The sequence below is a fragment of the Polyodon spathula genome, chromosome 15, assembly GCF_017654505.1.
Source record: "Polyodon spathula isolate WHYD16114869_AA chromosome 15, ASM1765450v1, whole genome shotgun sequence".
NCBI classification, from domain to species: domain Eukaryota; kingdom Metazoa; phylum Chordata; class Actinopteri; order Acipenseriformes; family Polyodontidae; genus Polyodon; species Polyodon spathula.
This window is the reverse complement of record NC_054548.1, coordinates 19,314,689-19,339,931: the sequence shown is the minus strand read 5'-3', so window position 1 is coordinate 19,339,931 and position 25,243 is coordinate 19,314,689. Positions and strand designations below refer to the sequence as shown.

The following is a 25,243-nucleotide window of genomic DNA, read 5'->3' as shown; positions in this document are numbered from 1 at the left end:
CAGCCTCCATCAGCTATGCTCGACTCTCCTAGTGGTCTTTAGGTAGCCGCCATAGGCCATGTTCGGTTTTGCACTATGCGTCCCGTCTTAGCTGTGTAACTATGGCATTCTGGGTATCCCGAGTGGTGTATCCAGTAAAGGCACTCCACGTGGAGTGCAGGATGCACCCTATAGCCTGGAAGTCGCCCGTTAGAGTCCAGGCTATTCCACTGCTGACCATGGACGGGTGGGGAGGGCTTAGGTCGGCCAGGTGTCCTCGGCTCACCACGCACCATGGTCCTCCAATGCTGTGGCTCTGAGGTGGCGGCATGGCAGGCCTGCAGAGTGAAAAGAAGCAGATGGCTGACGGCACACGTTTTGGAGGACATGTGTGTCCGTCTTCGTCTCTCCCGAGTCAGCGTGGGAGTGAAAGCGGTGAGCCGGGTTGCAATAAAAATAAAAAAGAATTGGGCTTTCCAAATTGGGGAGAAAATGAAAAAAAAGAATTGCCGATTCCAAATTGAAAATAAATAAATAAATAATAAATGGCATTCCAGCGCTAAACTCACCAAATGTTGTCTACATACAGTCAAGCCCTCTGCTAACCTGCCAGACTTGCCTCTCTTAACTTACACAGCTTGCTAATAGGCTGACTAAAAGGCTTTGACTGCAGTGGCTTTGATCGGTGTTGCAGCTGTCACTCTCTCACACACTCCCCACTTTTTTTTTTTTTTTTGGCCCAACAATTTTCTATTTTCTATTTCAAAAGGACAATGAAAACATCTAGTACTTCTAGCTAGTAATTCATTTTACTATATTCTAAACTTTAGACATTTTCAGAAGGACATGCTGCTGACCAATCATCAATTTTGTGGACATTCACAATACGCTAGGAAAGTCAATGAGTTGTTTGCTTAGCAACAGGCTTCACGACCATGAACCTGGTTGTAAACAAACCAGCAAGATGGCTCATGTTAAGGCTTTATTCAGTAATGAACTGAAAAACTTATTGTAAATATAAAACTGCTGTATAGTTATCGTCTGACTACACTGGGCACGGCAGCGAAAAGCGATAAACCGCGCAACAAAAAAATAGAATTTATTGTTTTGAATGGGTGCAATTACACTGAGTGCAGAAACAAAAACCGCATGAATAGAAACCAGAGCGATCTTTTGATAACACCGCACAGCAAATTTCCATCTAGACCAATTAACTGAAGTGTTGTTGGGTGGAGTTGTCAGCACTATGTACAAAAATGGTGAACGAAAGTTTTCAGGGTGCAAAAATGCCCTCAACTGTAAAGATACATCCCCTCCAGATTATAAAGATACGCTAAAGAAGCAAGATACCCATAGTGGCCAAAGTAGACAGGCTTCTTGTAGTATTTCATGCAGGTTTTTTGTACAGGTTTTTAAATTATATTGTCATAAAACTGTTGGATTTGCCATGCCAGGTAAACAATTCAGTCATTCAATGCACACTATCTTTATATGGTGCGGAATAACACTTAGGTTCAGACGTGAGTTAAAAAAAATTCTTGACATCCTTCATCACATTAATTTTTTCTCAACATTAACATGTGATAATACATTTCCATATACCGCAAGGTTTCCCACTGCCAGTGTAATATGGAAAACAGCACAGTTTACCGTCCCGCACTTTTTAATTCCCTTGTAAAGGTTATGCCAGTGTCATATGGAAAAACAGCACAGTTTACCACTTTCTGCCCCCAGTCTTATCAGACCTTTATGCTTCTACTAATGTATATTAAAGTTGCGTTTTTTTTGTGTGTACAAAGACAGCCTAATTATTATTACTACTATAATAATGATAATTATTTACTAATGAATGAGTAACATTATGTATTTATAGCTTGGAATATCCAACCTTTAGATTACCATGATGAATTATCCATGATGAATGTTTAATCTTAGGAAAAAAATTATATAACTTCTTGTATGCTAAGATTAATTACTATAGTACGCCATAGTCATATGATAGGGTGGGCAGAAAAAAAAAATGAATCCAGAGTTCTACATTCCTGGAATCCTAACGTGGACATCCTCACTGCAACACAGTAAGTTAACCTTTGTACATGTATTAGTGAAACGTACATGCAATGCATTACAGAAACTGAAAGTGGATGTGTTTTGAGTGGTGTTTATTTTTAATAACCAAAAACTCATTTTGCCAAGTAATAAAAAAAAAAAAAAAAAAAAAAAAAAACTAAAATGATATTGGATAAACCTCCCCTGAACTGAACAAAAAATAAAAACTGACTTTAAAATTCAAGCCCTAATTATAATATACACGATATCTGCGATTACTGTAATGTATTTACATAAATAATACCATATTCTTGAAAATAGAACGAGTTAGAATTGGTACTTAAGCCTGGGGCTTTAACATGAACTGATCCTCAGCATGGCTGTAGAGAGCACTTAGTAATTTTTACATTACTCATTGGCCAAGTAATAAAAAAAAAAAAAAAAAAAAAAAAAAAAAAAAAAAAAAAAAAAAACATGCAACGATATCTGCGATTACTGTAATGTATTTAACTTTAAATACCATATTCTTGAAAATAGAAGAGTATAGAATTTGGTACTTAAGCCTGGGGCATTTTATTTAAAGAAAAAAGAAAAAAAAAAAAAACATGCAATTTTACCATTTTATTTAATTTTTAAATGTAATAACTACTGGTTCATTGACTTCACACTCCTGAAATAAATGTACAAACAAAAACACACAAGCCTGCTGTAGCAGTTGGCAGTTGTTACCAAAGTTGAAAAAACTCTTAGTTAAAACTACTTAATTTCTAATGATTTATTTAAACGTTCTCTGTTATTACACCCCTCACTTTTACCTGATTAAAAAATCACGCAGTTGCCTTAGTTTCAGGAATAACGGTAAGTTATGATGATGTATCGCTTTAAACAATAAACCATGCAGCCTGACAAAGACACATCGGAATACTTGTCCCTCAAATAAACCTTCTTGTCCCTGACATCGGGCAATATGAATTCCACCCCCCCTGCATTATCTACTATAGCTTGAAGATTAATCCTGATCCAATCAATTCCTACCCAGGAGGAATCATTGCACAAAAAATGAATAAATGCTGTAACACAGTACCCTTGACCATGCAATTTTTATGTTTCATTACCAACAAAGTCTAAATATTATATTGTTAATTTATTGAATTTATTTTCATTTTTGATTTAGCAAATGCTTTTAAAATAGAATCTATGCTATGACTTATGATCTTTTTGTTCTCTCTCTCTCTCTGTTTGGAGGAGCACTGTAGTTTATGCTCCAACATATGTGACCTTTTCAGTGCTGTCCATTGGGAATCTCTCACCTACAGAACAGAGATTAGCAAAGATCCTGCTGTCAACAATGACTCTTCAGCCATCCTCTCCAGCAAAGCTCATGCGTCATGACTGACCACCCTTTAGAGTTGTGCAGACTGTAAATCAATGAAAATCATTCAACTCCACTGGAAAATGGGATATCACTTAATATTATTTGCAAGTAGGTTTGCGATTCATCAGCCTTCCCAGCTTTAGGCTAAACTATTGTGTATCAAAATGAGGCCATGCAGTACTGCTGGAAGCATCCACTCTCTTTTTAAAAAGAGCTGTGGGAGAGACTGGTAAGACCAAGAAATATTTTCTACCCAAGCAGATGTTTAAACTCAGTTAGCTTACCCAGTAATTACATGACTCTTCCACCTGTAATGGAATTTTATTGACAGAATCATAGAATACAGAGCTGCATCAAACGACACAGATATGGCCAGAGTTAAAATAATTTGCTAGTGACAGGGTGACCCTGCAGATCAGAAGAACATCGCAGTCAATGCAACTCTTTGGATAGAACTGCACAATAACTCAGTGGTTGCACTCCACTGGACTGATGGATGCATCCACTTACAGTACAATACATAAAGAACAGAGGAGAAACATCATGACATAAGCTCACAAAATAGAAAGTCATGATTGTTTCAGGCACATCTCAAAGCGTATGCTTAAACAGATCTGGTATGGTGTACAGACCACTGCAGGAATTAGATATTTAATAATGTGCTGGAGAAAAATAAAATAAAAAAAAATAAGAAAAGAGACCCACTCCTTTGTTTCAAATTTCAATAAAAAGAACTGGATTCTTTTGACAAGTAGCACCCATCTGTAGTTTAAAACAACATTGTCCTATACAAGACCTTAGCACATAAACAAAACTAATAAAACAAGGACTAGAAATAAAGCAAAGGTAAGTCCAAAGACAAAAATACTAGACCCAACATTTATTTGTATATACAGTAATGGGCGCCTTATTCTTTATATAATACAAAACACACTATACCACATCCTGAGCGCCAAAGGATAATAATTTTCATTTTCACACATATAAACTGTACTGTAAGCATATTGATACAGTATGCATGGTCCAGATAATGCTGTTTAGCTGCACTGTTAACCTGCTTTCTCATCTTCCAAGCACACTCTACTCTGTCAAGAATGTCTTCCTTAACAAAGAACTTCAACACGGTTAAGAGAAAAACAGATGGTTTCTGTGTTTTGGGTTTTTTTCTTCTGCAGTAAGCTAAGGATTAAGATACGTGGGCTACATTATTTAACAAAAGAGCTCAATGTTTTTATTAAAAAGGCACAGTTTAAATCCCTAAAGCTATTTGAAAATCCCAGAAGATAATGTTGAAAGCTATCTGCCAAGTAAAAAAAAAAAAAAAAAAACTCTTTATGGGAGAAAAATTACAGTGAATCCATATGTACAGCACATTTTACATATTTTTTGTGTCTACTTGCTCCTTCAAGAGGATGAAGTAAAAAAAAAAAAAGGAACTCTTTATGGGAGAATCCAAATTACACACACACACACACACAACACACACCACACACACACACACACACACACACACACACACAACACCACACACACACACACACACACACACACACACACACACACACACACACACACACACACACACACACACACACACCAAGTCGTTTTCTGGAGACATGATTCTAAAAGCAGTATTCCTTTATAGATGTATTCCTAATAATGGTGGTTAAGATTATTCATGCTAGAAGCAGTGTGCAGACAAAAAAAAAATACCAATTAACAACAGACAGGTCTGCACATTGACTTCACATAGCATGGTTTATTTTTTCCAGTAGGCTGCTCACACTTGCCAGACCACTTAAGCTAAGCAATTTTCCAGAATAATTTGTTAACCCGGTAAAGTACAGTAGACTTCCTGATTACTGTGATTAGACGATGCCAAGCATGAGAACTGAGAAGGCACCACACCGTGAAATAACCATCCCTCTGTAGTTACTGATAAAATAACTGCATGAAAAAAATAGGATAAGTTTATGGCTGGTTTCATAGAACCTGATTAGAACTAGTCTTGGTCTGTCATATTAGCTGTATGGTTTTGTTTTTGTTTTTGTAAATGCAGCAAAAAATAATAGACTGCCAGCTTCAGCAGAAAGGGTGTATTATCCACTGGAAATTGTTGGTCTAGCTTGGTTTATTGCTCTTGCACAAATTAGTACAGTTTAAGCTTTGGCAGCTAATGTATTATAATATTAGCTGGTTTTAAAAAAAAAAAGACAGTACACTTACATAAACAAGCTGCTAACATACACATTCCAACCACCACTGCTACAGTATACCAAATGAGTGTGGTCTATATAGACAGAAAAGTAGGTCACTATCATCAAAATCCACAGCATGTATACAGAACAGCACATCAAGATGCATTTGTGCATGCATACAGTAGTTAGGTCAAAAGGAATGTCAGATATATGCACTGCATGTTTGTAAACAAGTAAGGGAGCCTCCACCAACCAGGGATACAAAGGGTGCCATTTTCTGTTTTAGTCATCACATCCTGGTGACTTTTTAAAACTGTTGTTAAACACATCTGAGGCCTCAATAGAGATCTCTAAAGTAAAGGTGGTACAACCATTATCCTGTCCCCTTGCCCCAAGTGGATAGAAGAAACACCAAATGTGTTCTATGTGGTTTGAAAATGCATAATTACGCCCTGCTGCATCAGACGTACTTACTACAGAGAAGACGTGAGGTCTACAGAGGCCTGTGGCGAAGTGGTTTGCTGTGCCCAGGTGTAGTGGTGATGCGGTGCTCAGGAATAACAGACACAAAACAGATCATGGTACGGACAGATCTATATCTGGCTGGGTTGCGTGCCGGCAACACTTAAATAACAAGCACAGGCTCTACACATTAATGTGTATCATTCTGTGCAAAACAATGGGTTCAGTTCCAAAATAATACATCACGATATATAACACACACACACACACACACACACACACACAAACACAAACACAACATGGCCACAAGTCCACAGTGAGTGCTCTTAGTGTAGCTGGTGAAATACAAGTAATGTGCACAGTAGTGATGTGAAGGCCGGGTTTGGAAACTGGCCTCTTAGCAACAGCTCCCAGACAGTTTAGATGTCTAGCAATGACAAAAACAACAATTATTAGGCAGGACAAAACAAACTAAAAACACTCCCGGTTAGTACCAGGTTTTTCCTCGTAGGTCTTTGCGTAACCATAACACAAACAGAGTTGCTTTGCTTGAGTGGTCAGTGGGTATACCTTCAAGTTTTTTTTTTTTTGTTTTTGTTTTTTTTTTTTTGTTTTTTTTTTTTTATTTTTTTTTTTTTAAAGAAAGATGCTACGCCCCCTTTTTCGTAGGTCATCAGTCCAACCCATAACCCGTGATTGACACAGTTATCGGTTTGCCACATTCCCGATGTCTCCTTATGGTTTCAGTGCACGTCTGGTGTTACCCCCTTCCGTAGGATCGGTGAACTTAAGCAAGAAATCAGTCTCCTCCAATCCGTGATTGACACATCGCTTGCCGCATTAAGGCGATGTCTTCTGGTATTGTGGATCCACCCCCTTCTTGGATGGGCAGCTTTCAACTGACCCTAGAACGAACTGCCAAACCATCCAGTCCAGGGCACACTGGTTTCTGTTACACAGTGCCCTCACGGGTCAGGAGGGAGATTGTTGACTAGAATTCATTCTCTCTCTGTCACAGGGCCTTAGCGTGCTTTCAACTTACGAGTAACAAGAACACACTACAGTAGTTATTTAACTACGATATTTCATACCCATATCAGGTTGCTCTTTAAAGTTCAATATAACATTAAAGCATCTGCTTCACCATTTCCTTTGGACAAACTAGCTAGTTTTCAACAATAAACACGCAAGAGTGCAGATGTGCCCAGCACTACAATAATAGAGCCTTAAAATGAAAACTCTACTTTCTGTAGAAACTGATTTTCCCTTTGATGTGAATTAAAGTACTGTTTACTACAGTACTACAGTCTAGTAGTGACATGCATAATACAATGCCATCCTGCCCTGACAAAACCCTTGAGCCTCAGGCCACATTTTCTGGTCTGATGCACTATCAGCTGTTTCTGCAGTTAAAACTTGAACCTAGCATAATTTTGTGCCAGTGACTTATGCATAAACTCAAAATGATAATTTTGGAACAAACAGAACACACCATATGGTTAGATCTCAAAAAACCTGGATATTTAACGGTACCAACAGCAACATAATGTAAACCAGAGTTCAGTATTACAGGAACGCCTAAGAAAAGTAATTTCTCTACTCTGATACAATGAAATAGAAGGGAGGAAACCACTGCAATTTAAACTAAGTTAATGGCATATTTCATTATTGTTTAGTTTATTTCTTTCCACACTACCTGCCTTTAATGAAGCTAAAATTAGCAATTTTAAACCATGGACGTTTCTTAATTGAATTATATTTTAATTGAATTATGTTTTCTGAAGACGAAGAAATTAGCTCAAAACTAGTTTTCTAGCTATACAATCCTTAAAGGAAATTGATCACTTTACTGTATAAAGGATGTAGTCACTACACTACATACCGTTTGTTTCATAAAGACATTCTGTCTGGAGACACCCCTCTTTTTAAATCTTGCAAATAGCACTGCAGAATTAGGAAAGAAACAAATGAGAGGATTAATTATGCGTTTACATTAAAAGAGGCGTTATTTAAATTACAATCGGGTAATACATAGTAGTAAACCTGTTTTTAGAGCAACGAGTCAGTCAACGCGCCTTTATCAGCGTTTCATATTTTATCCTCCTGGTTATTATTATAATGCCAGTAAAATGCTAAAGTTAATTTATGGAGTACTGTACATAGGATTACTCTCACATGACATTGCTGGACTGTTACTAAACTGTTTCATATTTTTTATTTTTATTGTAAATGCCAGCAATCAGCTAAACAGGTCTTTAAAAAAACTTTATTTGTAGACTGAACTACTGTGTAAGTGGAAGACTAAATATGATTCTCACAACTGTGCTGGACATTTTGTTTTCTGAACTGTTGTAATATCATTCTTAGGTTTTCCTGCTTATTTTAATGCCAGTATTAGTGAGGTCTATAAACATTATGACAGGTCTGAAGTGTCGTCAGGTGCTTTACTTACTATTACAGCAACAAGAGTTTGATTGAAAAAGAAAGAAAAGAACTGTGGTAATATTTATTCAATTTAATTATTTTAACTAGCAACATTATATTTATGTTCAAATGCCATATTTAATTATTAATGTGCTGATAAAAAAGTGGTAACAAATGGAATTGGACATTTTTGAAAAACGGAATTTGGTATTCCCAAAGAATGGAACAATTAGTAGCCCTAAAGATGGTTACAATTGAAGGCAGTGCAGACACCAGTGTTTTATGCAGAAGTATAAAGCAATTTTATGCAGGCCACCAGTTAAGCATACAGTCTGTATCTATGATAACAACCAACAGGGCTGCATAGGATCAGAGGAGGATTCAAAATCAGAGGCAGAGTCAGAATAAATGTCTAGTTTAAATTTAAAGTGAATTGTAAAATTGTTGAGATACTTGTGTTGGAATAATGTATAATGCAACAAAAATATATTAAAAAAGGGTTAATACGTAGCCGAAGGTTTCTCACTGATAATTTACCCTTTCTCAGTCAAAATGGCAAGTTTCTCAGTATCTAAAAAGCTTAGAGGGAACACTGTTTAGCACTATCTGGAACACTATTTTGGTTTCCTTCTCTCCAAATCTGATGCAAAGAATTTAGAATTTTCTGTCAGATTGATTGTAATGGGACCTTTATGTGTAATTAATTATTTAAGCCAAATTTAAATTGTCTCAAAATCAATTCCTGTCCTGGCTTTGTTCCACTAGTTGCCAGTGCACAAGTACATCCATTTTTATAAAGCAATACCTGACATTTCATGCAATTACTTTAAAACTGACTTACAGACTTGTGTACTAGAAGCTAACCGACTGTAAATACAGTACAAGTGCCCAGGACAAGAATCTGCACTTAGGCTGACAGAGCTTTCTTTTTAGCTATGAGGTCATCTAAACTACAGAACTTGATTCCTTATGACATTCAAGACTTTCGGTCACATATTTGAAGTCTAAAAATGCATTTCTTTGACCTGCAACAGCATTCTATTACTATACAACAGTTATGATGTTTTAATCCCAGCAGCCTCTTGAGTTTCCCCGATTAGTCTATCTGCAGCAATGTTGCTGTTCAACCTTTTACCATTTTCTTAATTCCTAATCATTTTCTTTATTTTATAATTGTCACAGTATCTGTAATTGCTTTTGCGTCTTTGTACAGCACCCTGGCATGAATGACATTATACAAATACAGTACATGCTGTTTTTGCTGTACAATGCAATACAATACCATAAGAATGGGACATAAAGCTCAGCGGTTAAAAACAGAGTGACCAAGTGCGTTTTACCAGTGAACATAGGACCACGTGTAAAATGGGGTAAGTTACAGGGTTCGACATTAACCATGGCCCGGTGGCCCAGGGCCGGTAGAGAGAGCACACACACACACACCATTTTTTAAAAACATAACAACGAACTAATCCTAACTTTCCCGCCGTGCGTCATATTTGTTGTACAGTCAGAATCTGAGACTGCGTACCGAAGTGCTGTGTTGGTATTCGTTCTGCGGGAAATCTTTTACAAATCGGGTTTTCTACAACTAAGCAACCAATAAGCCAAAAGGAAACAGCTGAAATCAATAAATCATAACGAATGTAATTATGAAAAAAAAAACGAAGACGAACATTTAGAGTGGAGGCTTCATTATGATATAGGAAAAAAAAGTAATGTTTAGCCTTGTTTGGCGTTGTTTTATCTGCAAGTCAGAGAAACTAGCAGCTTTATTTGTTGCGAATTCAACATTTCGTTTACATCATATCCAGTCTCACAGTAAGATGTCCCAATGGATACCCAGATACGCGATCGAACTGTCAAACTTTTATTTGGGATCCGATGCGTTCAGGTCAAAAATGGCATTCACAAACTTTCCAGGACTCGCTGGTATCACTCAGCAAGATTGGCGCTGACTTGGGAGAGGATTGCTATTGTTTTATATTATGAATATTGTTTTAATAGTGTTTATAATTAAGATTAGGGGTGGGAATTTAGAATTGTTTCCTATTTGAATACACAGGGTGCATCCTTTTTGTGTGCTCGATTACCTGAACTCTGGTCCCTTACACTACCAAGAGTTAAAGGCAAATGGGTGTGCACAAGCAGACAACATAACAGTGTAAGCTGGTAACGTTTAGCCGGTTTCACAATGTGTTGAAACAATGTCCAAGATGAGATTTCATCCCTCTGTACCTTATTTCCTTAGGCACGAGTTTTTTTCTTTTGTTTACTGAATTAAAATACAGAAATCAATGAGCAGCACCGTCACAGCGCATATCTCTTCCAATTAAAGCAACAGTAGCATAACATTGCGCAAACCACCAAATAAGTTTTGCTGTAGTGTGTTCAGAAGAAAATAACACCTATCACATAGCAATCAAAATATTCTACATCTGTTTAATTATAACACATAATATTTATAATAATCTAAGAGTAAATATTGTAACCTTCCCAAAATAGAAAATACATTCCACAATTACAATAGTTTAACATTACTAATTACAACTAGACATCAGGTACTGACAACTGATGAATCTAAATCAAGTTACTTTGTTTATTCAATAACCTGTAAATAATTCAAAATAAGGATGGTTGTACTTTTAATGGTCAGTGCAAATGTTGTTACTCCATCCATTCACAGAAAGTCAACAGTAGATGTTTTACATTGAACTGCACTCCAGAGCTAAAAAAAAAAACCCTTCTTTCCAACTGCAAGTATCTTGCCCTTTCTTATAGTCACTGCGTTGTTGTGCTTAACATTTAGCATGTCTTTATATTCATCATAACGTTAAATCACCGTTCTAATTTCAATGTTACCCAAGTTTGGATTACCACACTTCTTTTAGCACTTGCTATATACACGTTAAATGGCTGAAGTAACATATATCGAACGGCTTTGTTTAGCCACTTTCTTGTGAGACGTGGGCTCTCTTTGGTTACTATACATAGTTAGAAACATACTGAACATAAAAACCATGATGAAAAAATATATAAATATATTGGGCCAAATAAAATTGCATCCGGGCCAATAAAAACACTAGCTCAGTGGCCCGAGGGCCAGTAGTTAAAAATCTAAACGTAGAGCCCTGAGTTAAGAAGTTGGACATAACACCAGTGACATCAGCAACATATACTGAGTTACAGTTCATATAAGGAAATCAGTCAATTGAAATAAATTAATTAGGCCCAAATCTATGGATTTCACATGACTGGGAATACAGATATGCATCTGTTGGTCACTGATACCTTAAAAAAAAAAAAAAGGTAGGGGCGTGGATCATAAAACCAGTCAGTATCTGGTGTGACCACCATTTGCCTCATGCAGCGCGACACATCTCCTTCGCATAGAATTTATCAGGCTGTTGATTGTGGATATTGGTGGGAACTGAAACATGCTGTCGTACACGTCAATCCAGAGCATCCCAAACATGCTCAATGGGTGACATGTCTGGTGAGTATGCAGGCCATGGAACAACTGGGACATTTTCAGCTTCCAGGAATTGTGTACAGATCCTTGTGACATGGGGCCGTGCATTATCATGCTGAAACATGAGGTGATGGCAGCGGATGAATGGCACGACAATAGGCCTCAGGTTCTCATCATGGTATCTCTGTGCATTCAAACTGCCATAGATAAAATACAATTGTGTTCGTTGTCCGTAGCTTATGCCTGCCCATACCATAACCCCACCGCCACCATGGGGCAATCTATGTACAACGTTGACATCAGCAAACCGCTCGCCTACTCGATGCCATACATGCCGTCTGCCGTCTGCCATCTGCCCGGTACAGTTGAAACTGGGATTCATCCGTGAAAAGCACACTTCTCCACCATACCAGTGGCCATCGAAGGTGAGCATTTGCCCACTGAAGTTGGTTACGACGCCAAACTGCAGTCAGGTCAAGACCCTGGTGAGGACGACGAGTACGCAGATGAGCTTCCCTGAGACGGTTTCTGACAGTTTGTGCAGAAATTCTTCGGTTGTGCAAACCCACAGTTTCATCAACTGTCCATGTGGCTGGTCTCAGACGATTTTGTTCAGTATAGATATAGATATATAGACAAACACAAACACACACGCACTTACAGTACAAAAAACATTAGCAATATCTTTAATTCAGCTTTGAATAAATAAATAAATCATAACAGCAGATTCAAAGCAGACATACTGGTTTATGGCAGAAATTGGTAGGTTCAGGTAGTAAGAAAACCCTGGACAGATGACCACAATGAAAGAGATACTGTTCTAACCTTTCACCCCTGGTGTTTTCGGACAGCTCATTACCAAAATAAATCTGGGGGCCTCGACTCTCTCCTCTATGGACACTCAGCAGTTCTGTTATTAAACTAAGGACAATACCTTGCAGTTCACAACAATAGGCCAGTTAGCGAGAAGGAAGCCGATAGGCGACTATGGGACCTTAACGAAAATACCCAGATCTGTGAATCATCACACAGCATTAACCGCAGCAGGTTTTATCACAAGTGGATAAGACATTCTCTAATGATTTGTAAAAATGTGTTAAGTACAGACAAGACGGTTTGATGGACATGCTGACTAACATTCTCTTTATACAAGAAGTTGTGAAATAATTGTTCCATTACAAATTATAATCTAACTGTTTATTGCAGAAGGCTTTTTATTGCCTTGTCAATCAGTAATGTACTATAATTGCTTTCCACTTCATTTGCAGTACTGGGCCATTAATTAATGTGTGTCCTTGTGATACAGAACCATTGCATTTTTTCAAAGAACGCTGTCAGAAGTCTTGAAGTACTGTACAGCTATCTGTAGGGTTACACTAGGCATTAGACATTAAATGAATGCTGCCTTGAATGTACAAGGTGGATAAAATCCACGAAGGAGGCAGTTGTCTCCAAGCATACTCAAGTGTCTGCTAGGTATTTAAGTGATAAGTTCCTAGAATGTCTCCTCACTTGGTATTCAGTCATTTTGCAGCAGGCCGTGTTGGGCTGGAGCTTTTGTGACATTGTGATGATGTGTCTGAACATTTGAACAGCTCATATAAAAATATCAATTGAAGAATAGATTTCATTTGACTTGTACTGAATTCTGCTAGTATGAAGAAATCTGCCTGTCATGGATTAGCGTGTCAAGTGGACTAGACAGGAATCACAGTAAAAAAGATTGGTTTCAGCATAAATAACACTTATTTTCTTTAAATAAAACACAAATTTACAAAGTAGTTATATGTACACCAGTGTGTGACTCAGAAGCAATCTGTTATGAATATGTAGGTATTGAAAATATGTCATTTAAGAAGTAAAGGAGAGGGTTAAAATAAAGCATTTTGGAAGTTGTGAATAGACAAACCTTTTCTGAGCCTAAGACACGCGCCACTCTGTCAATCTGGTAAATACCATCCTGATCCAGAGACCCTTTTGTGAATTCTCTCCAAGCAGAATTACATATTTGCTCACTTAGGAATATAATGCAGCTGTAATCTTCCAAGAACACAAGGCAAAACATTTACAAACCAAAATAAAGTTTAGTAGTGTATTTAAAAAACATTATTTAATCCAACAAAGCTTTTCATGGTAGTTCTAAAGGGTTCCAAACCCCAGTAATTAAAGCCAATAAAATAAAATCTTGGCATACAAACGGTTACAAAAAAAATCTAATTACTTAACAACTCCCTTAGTAACATACCATTAAAAAAAAAAAAATAGCAAATTAATGTATACAGGTCACGTTTCCATTATTCATCGCTCTGACATTTTTATATAAATGTTGTACAGCATTTTTCTAACCATCCTTTCTCAATTTTAAGGGGATGTTGGTCTATACAAGTTTACCAAAGGGAAGATATATGGGTTACTTATTCCTCTAGAAAAATATGTTTGTCCACCCACTGTGCACACAAAAGCCTACAGGATATATTTATGTTGCTTTGTGTGCACACAAACCAGACTTCAATCACTGACTAAAATGGCTCGGCACAGCTGCCCAAGAGGACACCCTATGTCGGCTCTAGAAGGTACCTGACTGTAAACATCTGTTATTTCTTGTTAAGGTCTCCAATTAGTGGAGAAAATAGCTAAGATCCAAATCTCTCAGCCTTAACTTGGATATATGCCAGTGTGTTGCAGTGCCTGAAGAGGAAAAGCATGTTGGGAGGCGCAGAGGTTTTGTAAGAATATCCAGCAGTTCAGACCCACTGGGCAGGAAAGTGTGAACCAGCTTCAGCTTTACTGGAACCAGCCCAGAACTCACTGCATACTTACATCTTATTCTAAAGGGTGTGGCCACAAAGAAGGAGAGAAAGTTGGCACATCATAATAATGCAACAGAGCTGAACCATGTGAAAACCTGAAGCAAATTTTACTTGGTTGGCTGAATAATTGTTATAAGTAGGACTGGTAAAGGAGCACGACAGTAATGTATGTATTTCAGACTGTTACTGCCATCCATCATTGAAGACACGGGCTGGCAGAGCTCAGTCCCATCACAAAGACCACCATCAATGCTCATAGTGAGCAAGCTGTAAGACGCAAGATGTAGGATGGATTGATTGATAATATAGGCAGAACAATGAACACCATTTCATTTTACAGTAAAGCAATCGTGAAAAGGAGACCAGCAACATTCAGACTGATGGAAACCCACTAGTGGTGCAACAATTAATCAATGCATTGATTACTGATCATCTGTCCTTAAATTTCCAGAGCTTCAATTACAAATTGGCTAATCAGTGCATCAAATTAGAACCCAGTTTGAAGTCTCCTGTTGCCGGTTTGTATTAAAACCTTGAGTGTGCTTCTTTTAGTGCTATTACGGTAGATAAACAACGTCTGTGCATTGCTAGGATATACACTTTAGGCCTCTAGATTCGCGTTGGATATACCTTGTGTAAAATGAGTTGAGTTGCTTCACTGATGAGTCTATGCATTTTTTTTGCACAAAAAAAGTTACAGGAACACAGCATATACCTTTTATGTTATGTGTAATCATTTCAAAAGAATGCCAATATTAAATCTACCGATGACCTTTTGTTTCAAAGTATGTTGTGTTTGGATTATATGGCAATATTATATAAAAAGAAGCTGAATTTAGTATGGTAGTTTAATTAGAATTTGTGAGATTAATTAAAACGTTTTGCTTTGGACAATAGAACAACCACAGTTCTGATAGAATGACTTCTGTTCAAATATAGCATTTTTTTTTATTATTATTACAAGTATTTTGTATTTCTTTTTATAATCGGAAGTGTTCTCATCGGAAGGTGTGCCTTTTTGTTTAACTATTATGCACAACAGTATTGTTAGTGATTGGATCTTATGTTTAAAAAAACAAATGTTTATTCTTTATTTTTAAAAATAAAATGTCAACGCACTGATTATCATTCATAAATGCCTATAAGATAATCAAATAAGAAATTAGGTTGCCAATTGCACCACTAAAACCCACTCAGTTTAATTAATTTATATTGATGCACTTTCTCAAAATCTACTGGTATTAAGAGACATGATCAACCTGAAATAGCATCTGCATTTAGGTCGCATTGTATGCATACAGCACCAGTCACATTTGAAGAACGTACATTGGAAAATTCTTGAGCAATGTCCCTTCAGGTAAATAATCAAGTTTATAACCTAAAAGAAATTCAGCAATACCTACAGTAGGATGGGAATACCAGATTCACATTAAGATATAACTTCCTGTAAATGTCAGCAAGCCAGGGAGCTGTGGTTTTCGGTCAGCTTACATGTCTGTTACGGTTTGAAATCCATTACTGATCAGCATAATGACAATATTATAAAAGCATATTATATCACAACCGGCTGGTGGATAGTGGATCAAATGAGAATGATGGTCTTATGCAAAACAGTTACATGCAGGTACAGTACAGTCATCTCACAGTACGGTTGTCTTTAGCATCTGTCTAACATTCCGCAACAGTGTACTGCTCCCACTCAGTTTAAAAGGCTTTACTAAAAAAAAGAGGAGTACAGTATAGGACTATTTGAATTCCATCACATTTTAGCACAGAAAAATGTTCCAGCAGCGCACAACAACTCAACATGGGGTTTCCTCTCACAAATACTGTTCTAAAGGTTAGAATTTACAAAACTGAGTTTTACCCGCTTACTTTATCTGCTGGTTTCTCCGATAAGAATGCAGTCCTGCGATTGTATATAATAACACCCTTGACTAATAAATCCAACCCATGGTGTTAAAAATAGAGCTCCTGCTGTTTTCTTTTCTTCAGTCCCAGGAAGTAACAGCATTTGCCCTGATGTAGTTCTTTTAAAGCCAGAAGGCATTATTCATTTATTTATTCGGCTGAATGCCTTTAAAAGCCTAAATTAATTGGCACCTCTCCTTGGATTTCTTCTGCTTGTATCGAAATACGTGGAGGCCAGCCCTGAGCTGTAACATGAAGAACAGCACGATGACCAGCAGAAAAAAAAACAGTACAGCTAATTACAGCAGCTAGATAATTACTTTTGAACATTGCAAGCAACCAGCCATAATATCTAGCAGCTCATAAACCCTAAAGGTCTCAGAAACAAATACTGTGCTGCACCAATTCTACTAGCCACCTGGGATTTCACAGAAAAAAATAGAATACATAAAAAATCTTGTTTATTTTTTATGGAACAGTAATGATCTTCCAAGGGTTAGGACACAAAGTTAGTAAGTAACATTAAGTTAATAAGTATTATTAAGCAATAACTTAATTACAGTGATATGTCATATATAAGAGTTTAGCTATAGCACAATGCCCTTGTAAGTGTCTTTCCGTGAAAATTTATGATTTTAATGAAATCCCTTTTTTCTGCCTGATGTTAAATTTCAATATGTTTCTCTTACTATGAACAGTCTCTGAATGTAAAACACTAAAGACCAGCCCTCTCTCCTGTGTTGGTCTCTGGGAATTACGTCCCTTTAAAAATATTCCTGCTTTTTTTAAAAATTGAATCCCCTGTGGTATGGTTAGAAACAGGACTATGAATTGCGTCCTACAGTTGAACTTGTGTTACACTGCAGTGATTTAAAAGAACATATTTTTAACAATCATCTGGGACAATCCACAGTAAAATGTTAATATTAAAACAACTGGGGAAACTTCTGCTGCAATTATTACCAAATTAAAACACTGAATTTTCAAACGTACACATGAACATAACAAGGGACCAATGTATTATTATTATTAGCGTACCTTGTGTCGTGAATACTAATCAATTACATAAGGCTTTCACTTTCATAGTTTAGCTAAATTCATGACATTGGTTATGTTTTCAATGACTTCTGGCATCCAGAAGGGAACGTTCTTTTTTTAGAATTGTAATGTCACTGTCATTGTACTATTCTAGATTTCAGAAATACGCACCCCAAGCGGGGAATGCTTGGTGGAGCAAATTAAAATGACAACATACTTTTCTGAATAATGTCAAAGCAGGTTAATCTGTTTATACTGTACAGTTTTTATGAATATAAAATTGAGATATACACACCTCCAGAATTGTTGATAAACCACAAATATATCACCAGCTACCCAAACTCTCCATGTAGCGCAATCAACAGAGCCTTTGCTTTGGTTCTTTGAGATCACAGCATTGAATCCTGCTTTTAAAAAAGTATTAATACAAATAGTTCTCTTATTATGATAACCGTAGTTATGACCTCTCTTTGGAAATTGAATTGATTTAGAGTGAATGAATGTCTTTTACCAGACAATTTGTTTCAACTTGAAATTCCTTTTACAGTGAAGCTCTTGAGACGGATGATCGCATTGCTGAGTGGTGGCGTCTCTGTTTTACACAATCAATACAGCCTTTGCTTCGATTTATTTTCTCAGGAATAAAGGCGCTACACTTACAGCATGATACCTCTATTGTCATTATAAAGACAGCCATTATATTCTGTCCATGATAAGAATGTAAATGTTACCACATAAAAAAGCAATAAAATACTGCAACTATAGCTAATGAGTTACAAAGTTCAACTGGCATGTCTCTGCATTTAAAAAGACATAAAACTATGCTGAATTTTAAAGCAACAACCATTTTTTTTTTTTCTTTTTATAAGTAAATGTAGTGCCTGTTGATTATTTAGGAAGATGCCTAGCCAGTTGTCTTCCCCAAACTCTGTGTTGTACCACAGGGACTCACATTCATAATCCTGTCAAGGGGGCATGTGGTTGAAGCTATTCCCTTATTTTTATTCTGCTGTTGTCTTGCAGTATCATGTTTCCCATCCCGTCTGTGCATTTCTTATTCCTCTTGTTTTTCTCCCGCAATTTTCTTGTCATTCTCTCTTTCTCTTTGCAATAAACAGGTACATGGTACTGTGTGTAAGACTGATGTGTTATTTACAGCAAAAAACAGCATTGGCATATTAGAATGCCATTTGGTAGAGATTTATTATTATTATTATTATTATTATTATTATTATTATTATTAACTGAACTCTAATTACTTTGTTTTTTTTTTGTCGCTTGCAACTTTCAATCTCACCAGGTTCCCACAGGCTAAATAAATAAAAATGAACAGGCTTACAGCTGATTAGCAAGTTACAGTGATTGAGACAATGTGACCTTCATTCCTGTGATCCCTACCGACTCACAAACAAGATCTCCAGGCTCCTAGTCCTCAGCTCGAACTGCAAGGGTCCAGTAAACAGGATCACATTTGTTATAGTGCTGCGAGAACATTAAAAAGGACAAGAATTTGTGATTTAGAATTGATTTGTAGAAACTCCTGCAGCGTGAACTGATGTTTCTAAACAAGACGTACCTGTACCACTGACTGTTACCAATTCACTTAAGTTCTGCGATCAATGTTCTCTTTCAAAGCTGATTAACAGTGCACTGGTATACTAGTAGTGGCTACAGTATACTGTACAGTACTGCAATCATACAGAGAACATTCTCCATGTATTAAAAATGGAAAGAAACTAAAAGGAACAAAGTTGCTTTTCACTTTTGTTCTTGTTGGAGCTTTCACCACACCTCTTTGCTAGAGTTGTGGTTTTCATCAGATCTCTGCTAAAATGCAGTCAGTGGGGGAGGTGTTTCCTCCCTCACTTTGTGGATGACTTAAAAAAAAGTAATAGTGTAGGTGTTTATGCATGGAAAAGGGGAGCTGTTTCAAGGGTTCTCCAAGCATTGACTTAAGGGTTTGAGCAACCCCTTTTGGTTATGTTCACTTGATCTGGAATGTCCCTTGTGCTTACTTTTGAAAGCTCTGATGGTATTAAAGTTATCCATACTTATAAGTAGGACTGGGCTGCTTTGTAGTGTAGTGTATATATATATATATATATATATATATATATATATATATATATATATATATATATATGTGTGTGTGTGTGTGTGTGTGTGTGTGTGTATATATATATATATATATATATATATATATATATATATCTGTTTTCTAATTTCTAAAAACAAAATTACAACGTGGACCAGCACAGTGCTGAGATGTATTTGACACATCATTTTACAGCTGCACAGCTGGGTTCAAGAGCCTCTACCTGCTGGTTAGACGTACTGCATAAAGACAAGAAAACTAATAATATCATAGCATCATAGTGAAGATCAACAACAAGCAGCTACAGTGCACTTCCCTAGCCTTCTCGCATTACTTTCTGATCAGAACAGCACAACCTACAGCTATGGCCAAAAGTATATGAACATAACTTTGATATTTTACTTAACATCACACAAATCAAAGAAAATATAAAATGATATCAAAGTGTACTGGAAGCCATAATAGTAGTACAGTATTTCAGGATAGATTTCAAAATTTCACATTTTTTAATGTCAGTTTTTCGTTAGGTATATGGGTAAACTACAAAGCAGTATCAATTTGGTATAGATAAAATATGGTTTCCAAGAAGACATTGGATTGAAGGTCAAAGTCAAGGTTACGCAATAAAAATGCTCACATTGGTGATTCCAAGGCAATAAATTCAAACTAATGAAGAACCAATCACATAAGAAATCCATTCAACTTTTTTGACCTACAGATTGCTAACAAGCAGACATTTTGCAATGGACATCGAGACTAAGAGCACAAACAGAAGTACCCAGTAGTGTATGTTCCATGGTTTAAGGCTGTGTACAAAAAGTCCTTGACTCAAGGAAGTTATTCTGACAGTATGCTTGTTCCTGACTCCATGGAACACATAGATTTTAGAACTTGGAAATAAACTTCAACATACCAATGACTGTAAACTATTAGCAATTCTGCCATCATTCTCAGTGAAGTCAGTTTTTCATTCTTATTTGCTTCCAGTTTCCAGAAAATGTTAAATCTATAAAAGTTGTGGAAGGTGTGTATTTCCATTACAGGGTCTTGCTTTTCCTATTAGGCCTGCATAACACAGAAGTGATTTTTCCAGCACTACCTATTGTTTTACAGACACTCAGCAGGGGAGTACCAATCAGGGGTTTGTTTACTTTGTGTTCTTAAATTACATCATAATGTGCATTTCCTCAAATCACTTTCAACAGTGAACTCAAGGTACGGCAATTTAAATACAAGTCTGTGGTGGAAACATACCTGCCGGGTTTCAGTCCAAAAGCACATGTCTAAAAATCATAATTATTACCAACGTTTCCTGGTAGTAGTAGTTTATTCAGCCTGTATCCCCACAGATCCCCACATTTATGCACATTTAAGAAACGGCTCTCACCTCTGATACAGTACATCACAAGTCTGACAAAGATTCATGTTTTAATTTAAACAAGTTTGTAAATCAGATGCATTTAGGCTTAAGCTAAAATCGCTACAAACTCATCAGTACACTTCAAAACTAAAATACATTGTGAAGCTGAAAAATCTGTACATTAATTGGCATGCGTAAGAACATGATTCTGTAATATTAGAGCTGCTGTCTGTGAAACCAAGTACAGTAAAGAAAGTAATTTTAAAAGTAATTCCCAGGAGGTAAAATAAAATGTTTAATTAACAGTAACAACCTACCGTAATACAAAAACAATGATTTCTGAAGACAATGGAATTTTTGACTTTTCAGTACATCATGTTTCTACTAAATCTACTTGTTCTTCACTGTTACTGAATCATAAATCGGAATATTATGTTTCTAACTACTATTAATACACCTATACTGGCCTGTTGTAACCAGTGTATTTACTGTATGAATATTTCAAATAAGTACTGTATGGAACGAGCACACAGGCTGGTTTGTCTAATTATTTTGTCTTGAGGCATCCAGGTAACAGTATTATATATTAGGATGGGTATTAAGGAACCAGAAAAGCAACCCACCACTTAAAATGTAATTTATTTCCTGTCTTTCAGTCATGCCCATTATTGCACCTCTGTGTGGGAGTTAATAAATATCAATATATACTGTGTATACATATCCAATCAGTAATAATATTTATTTTGTATTGCACATTTACTCAAATATATATATATATATATATATATATATATATATATATATATATATATATATATATATATATATACACAAATGTTATTTAGTTTTGTTCTCTTGTATTTGCATCCACTTGCCTAGCTGGACATTAAAATTCTGATATTAATCAGATACTTGTTAATTTTACACAAGGCCACTACTAGATGCAAACAGCAACAAGACCTAGATCTGTCTCTCCAACCTGTGTTGGTAAAGAATCTAACTATTTTAAGTGTTTAAAATGTTTCTCAATAAACAAAGGACTGCTGTACACTGTAAGAAATAGACATCCATTTAAAGGGAAACAGCATTTCTTTGCAAGTCGGGGGGAATGTTACCTGCTAATATCTTCACCATTATTAAAAGTCAAGACATTTCCAGTGTACTACAGTACTAGGGTACCACCAAGAAAATGTTTTTCATAATATTTGGCAATGTAAAATAGTAGATGCATGTGCTTATAATTGCCTGTATCGGTGGAAAGTGTTTATTTAATAGTCCCAAGTACAACATTATATATATATATTAGTATATAATATATATTATATGAGTATATATATTATATATATTATATATGTAATATGCGTGTTATATATATACATACACATATATACATATATATGTGTGCGTGTTAATGATAATCGGTATGTTAATACAATATACTATACGATTTAAGAGCCACAAATAATCAATAATGCCTTACAACGAGGCGTAACAAGCATACACTTTCTTTAGAGCCGTGAAAGAGTTTTCCACAAAAAAGCAGGTGTCCGACAAAAAGAAAAAAACATATGAATGGACAGACTTTGTTTACACCAACACTTCTCAAACGCCATCACCTCATACCCAATCCCACATCTGTTGTGGCTGCACCACACACAACAAAGACCGACATGCGAAACCAGCGCTCGCCACTGAAACAATTAAATGGGATGGTCAATTTTAATAACAGGGTTTTACAGTCTTGCCACCGTAGGCCCCGAATCCGGGGGGTAATATTTGGTTATTAAACACAGCAGAAGCCCCATCAGCTCTGGACGGGATTTGTGAATGAACCGAAAACACAACAAAGCACGAGTAACACCAGCCCGTGCAACCACACCAACTTTATTCTCACTTACCCCTTTTTTTTCTTCCCCTTCTTACCTTGTTTTAACTCCGCGGGATTCACTGGTCAGATCAAGCGCGGGGGTAGGGGGGGAGGGACGATGGATAAAACGGTTATCACTTTATGTTTTTTTATGTGGTGATAAAAAATATATAAAAAAAAAAAAAAAAAAAAAAAAAAGAAAATGCGTTTTTCGAAAGCTCTTCTTTCCAGGCCCTGCAACTCCTCTCTCTCGCTCCCTCGCTCGCTACCTTCTCAGCTCAGCCCACTTGCCTGCTCAATGACGTCATTGCTGCCAACGGGCTGAGAAAGTGCTGGAGTACGGACTGCTGGGGAGCATCTCGGGGGGTGGGGAGCTCCGCTCTGCACGGAGTCCACTGTTGTCAGCGGCGACGGCTGGCCAAATTGTGCTTCAGTCATCCCTCCGGTAAAGAAGGTCTAAAACAAAATCGTGGTTGATGGCTAAGAAAAAAAAGGTATTTTTTAAAATGCATTTACTGTAAAGTGCTAAAGTCAACGGTTTGTTATCTACACTCCTAAATCTATATACTTTCTGTAATCCTATTCCTGGATTATAAATATATGCTGGATGCAGTTGCTATGATTCTCAACTCCAGCTCACTTTGAGTTGCTGTAGTTTTCAGCTGGGTTCATTTTTCAGTAGAGGGGGACTTTACATTTACGAATCTATCTTTAGTCAATGTAACCATCTTTTAAATCAGCTTGGTAAACTATACTGGTAGCACTGATTTTCACATCAAAGATTTAAAAACTCTCTTGAAACGGTAAGGCCAGTTGTAAACCAGCGCTACCAACTCAGACCAGTATAAATCAGTGTTGGTCATTGCCAGAATTCCCAACCTCTGAGGTGAGGCCTTATGGTCTAGCTGTTTTCAAACCACTCTAAATCAAACCAGAATTATTTCTGTCTGGAACTTGATTTTATTGTTGTTTGGTTATTACAAATATGTAATACAGGGGTGACTATTGAGGCTTTATTGGACTTGACAATACTGCTACTTAGTGGTGATAAAGAGTATGTTAGCAATGATGACTAATTATGAGATTATCCTCAGTGGAAAGCTAATTGCACTACACCATAATCACATGGAAAAGGCAGAACTGCATATTTGGGCTCTAAATAATATGGATGCTAGCCAAGGTAATCAAGAAGCTCACACATATGATGGAAAGTAAGTTGAACTCCTCCACAGTTCAATGGCAGCAGCTTCTCTGTGTTTTGGTTCAACACTAGGGATTAGCTGGGACAGTGCAAAGAAATAGAAAAGACAGCAACCTGCTCTAGGCTGTTGTACCATTTCTGCTGCAGTAAAGCCATATGGACTAGGTTCAAAATGGTTTCTTTAACCATTTAGCTGCAGGGCTGGCTCAGTATTGCAGTCTCACATTAGATAAACCTGTCACTGATTTTGACCGGCAATCTCTCAACGGCTATAACCATTTAAACTGTGACATTCATTTTCATGATTCAAATGTTGTGAAAATAACCTAAAATCCTCAACCCAAATCCAAGAAAGGGTACGAAGGATTGTTGGAAACAAAGAAACTTACCCATGGGCAATAAAAACAGGTATTGCTTGAAGAATCAAATGAAATCCATACTGATTTTGATTCAAACAGTAAAGAGAACCACATGAGCAAAATGATGATACAGAGATACAGACAAGTCCCCTTCATTTTCCAGTATGGGCACTGGGGATTAAAAATAGACATCTAGATAATTAAAATTACGTGGCTCCAAACCACATGAAACACATATATAAATGCTCCACTACCAACACAGTGTGTGTTATTGATAGTATAGTGATGTACTGTCCCTGCTTGTTCACCCCACTGCTGTTTGGGAAGATGTGGCAGCATGCTCACAAGACCTATCAGCTGCTCTGCCCTATTAGCCATGTCTGTGCATTCCCACTACAGAAGGTGGCAGCTGGGTATTAGTTCAATCACTGTCCTGAGTGATTGTTGCTTCGGTGTGATCCCAGCTGTTTCCAGATGATGCCCAGTTTCATCCAGCATGCTCTATACTCTGGCGAATCTACCCTTGCCATGAACCAGACCACTCAACTTGACTGGTGATGTGTAGGAGGAAGGAACGATCCCCTGCTAATGAATGTAAAACTTTGTTTTGAATAGTGCATCATGGGATTGAATGGGAGAGGGA

At 36.9% G+C, this 25,243-nt stretch overlaps 1 protein-coding gene across 2 annotated transcripts in view; it reads right to left on the bottom strand.

Annotated features, from left to right (window-relative positions):
- LOC121328151 (cytoplasmic protein NCK2) overlaps positions 1-23,356 on the bottom strand; it is a 64,052-nt gene extending 40,696 nt beyond the window's left edge. Inside the window, exon 1 of one of the 2 annotated variants that reach the window (XM_041272666.1) lies at positions 23,097-23,356. The gene's annotated coding sequence lies outside the window, so the exon portion shown is untranslated. Of the gene's footprint in view, positions 1-16,644; positions 16,842-23,096 lie in introns of those variants that run through there. The other variant, XM_041272668.1, reaches the window with a different exon arrangement.
- Between the last annotated feature and the right edge of the window lie 1,887 nt (positions 23,357-25,243).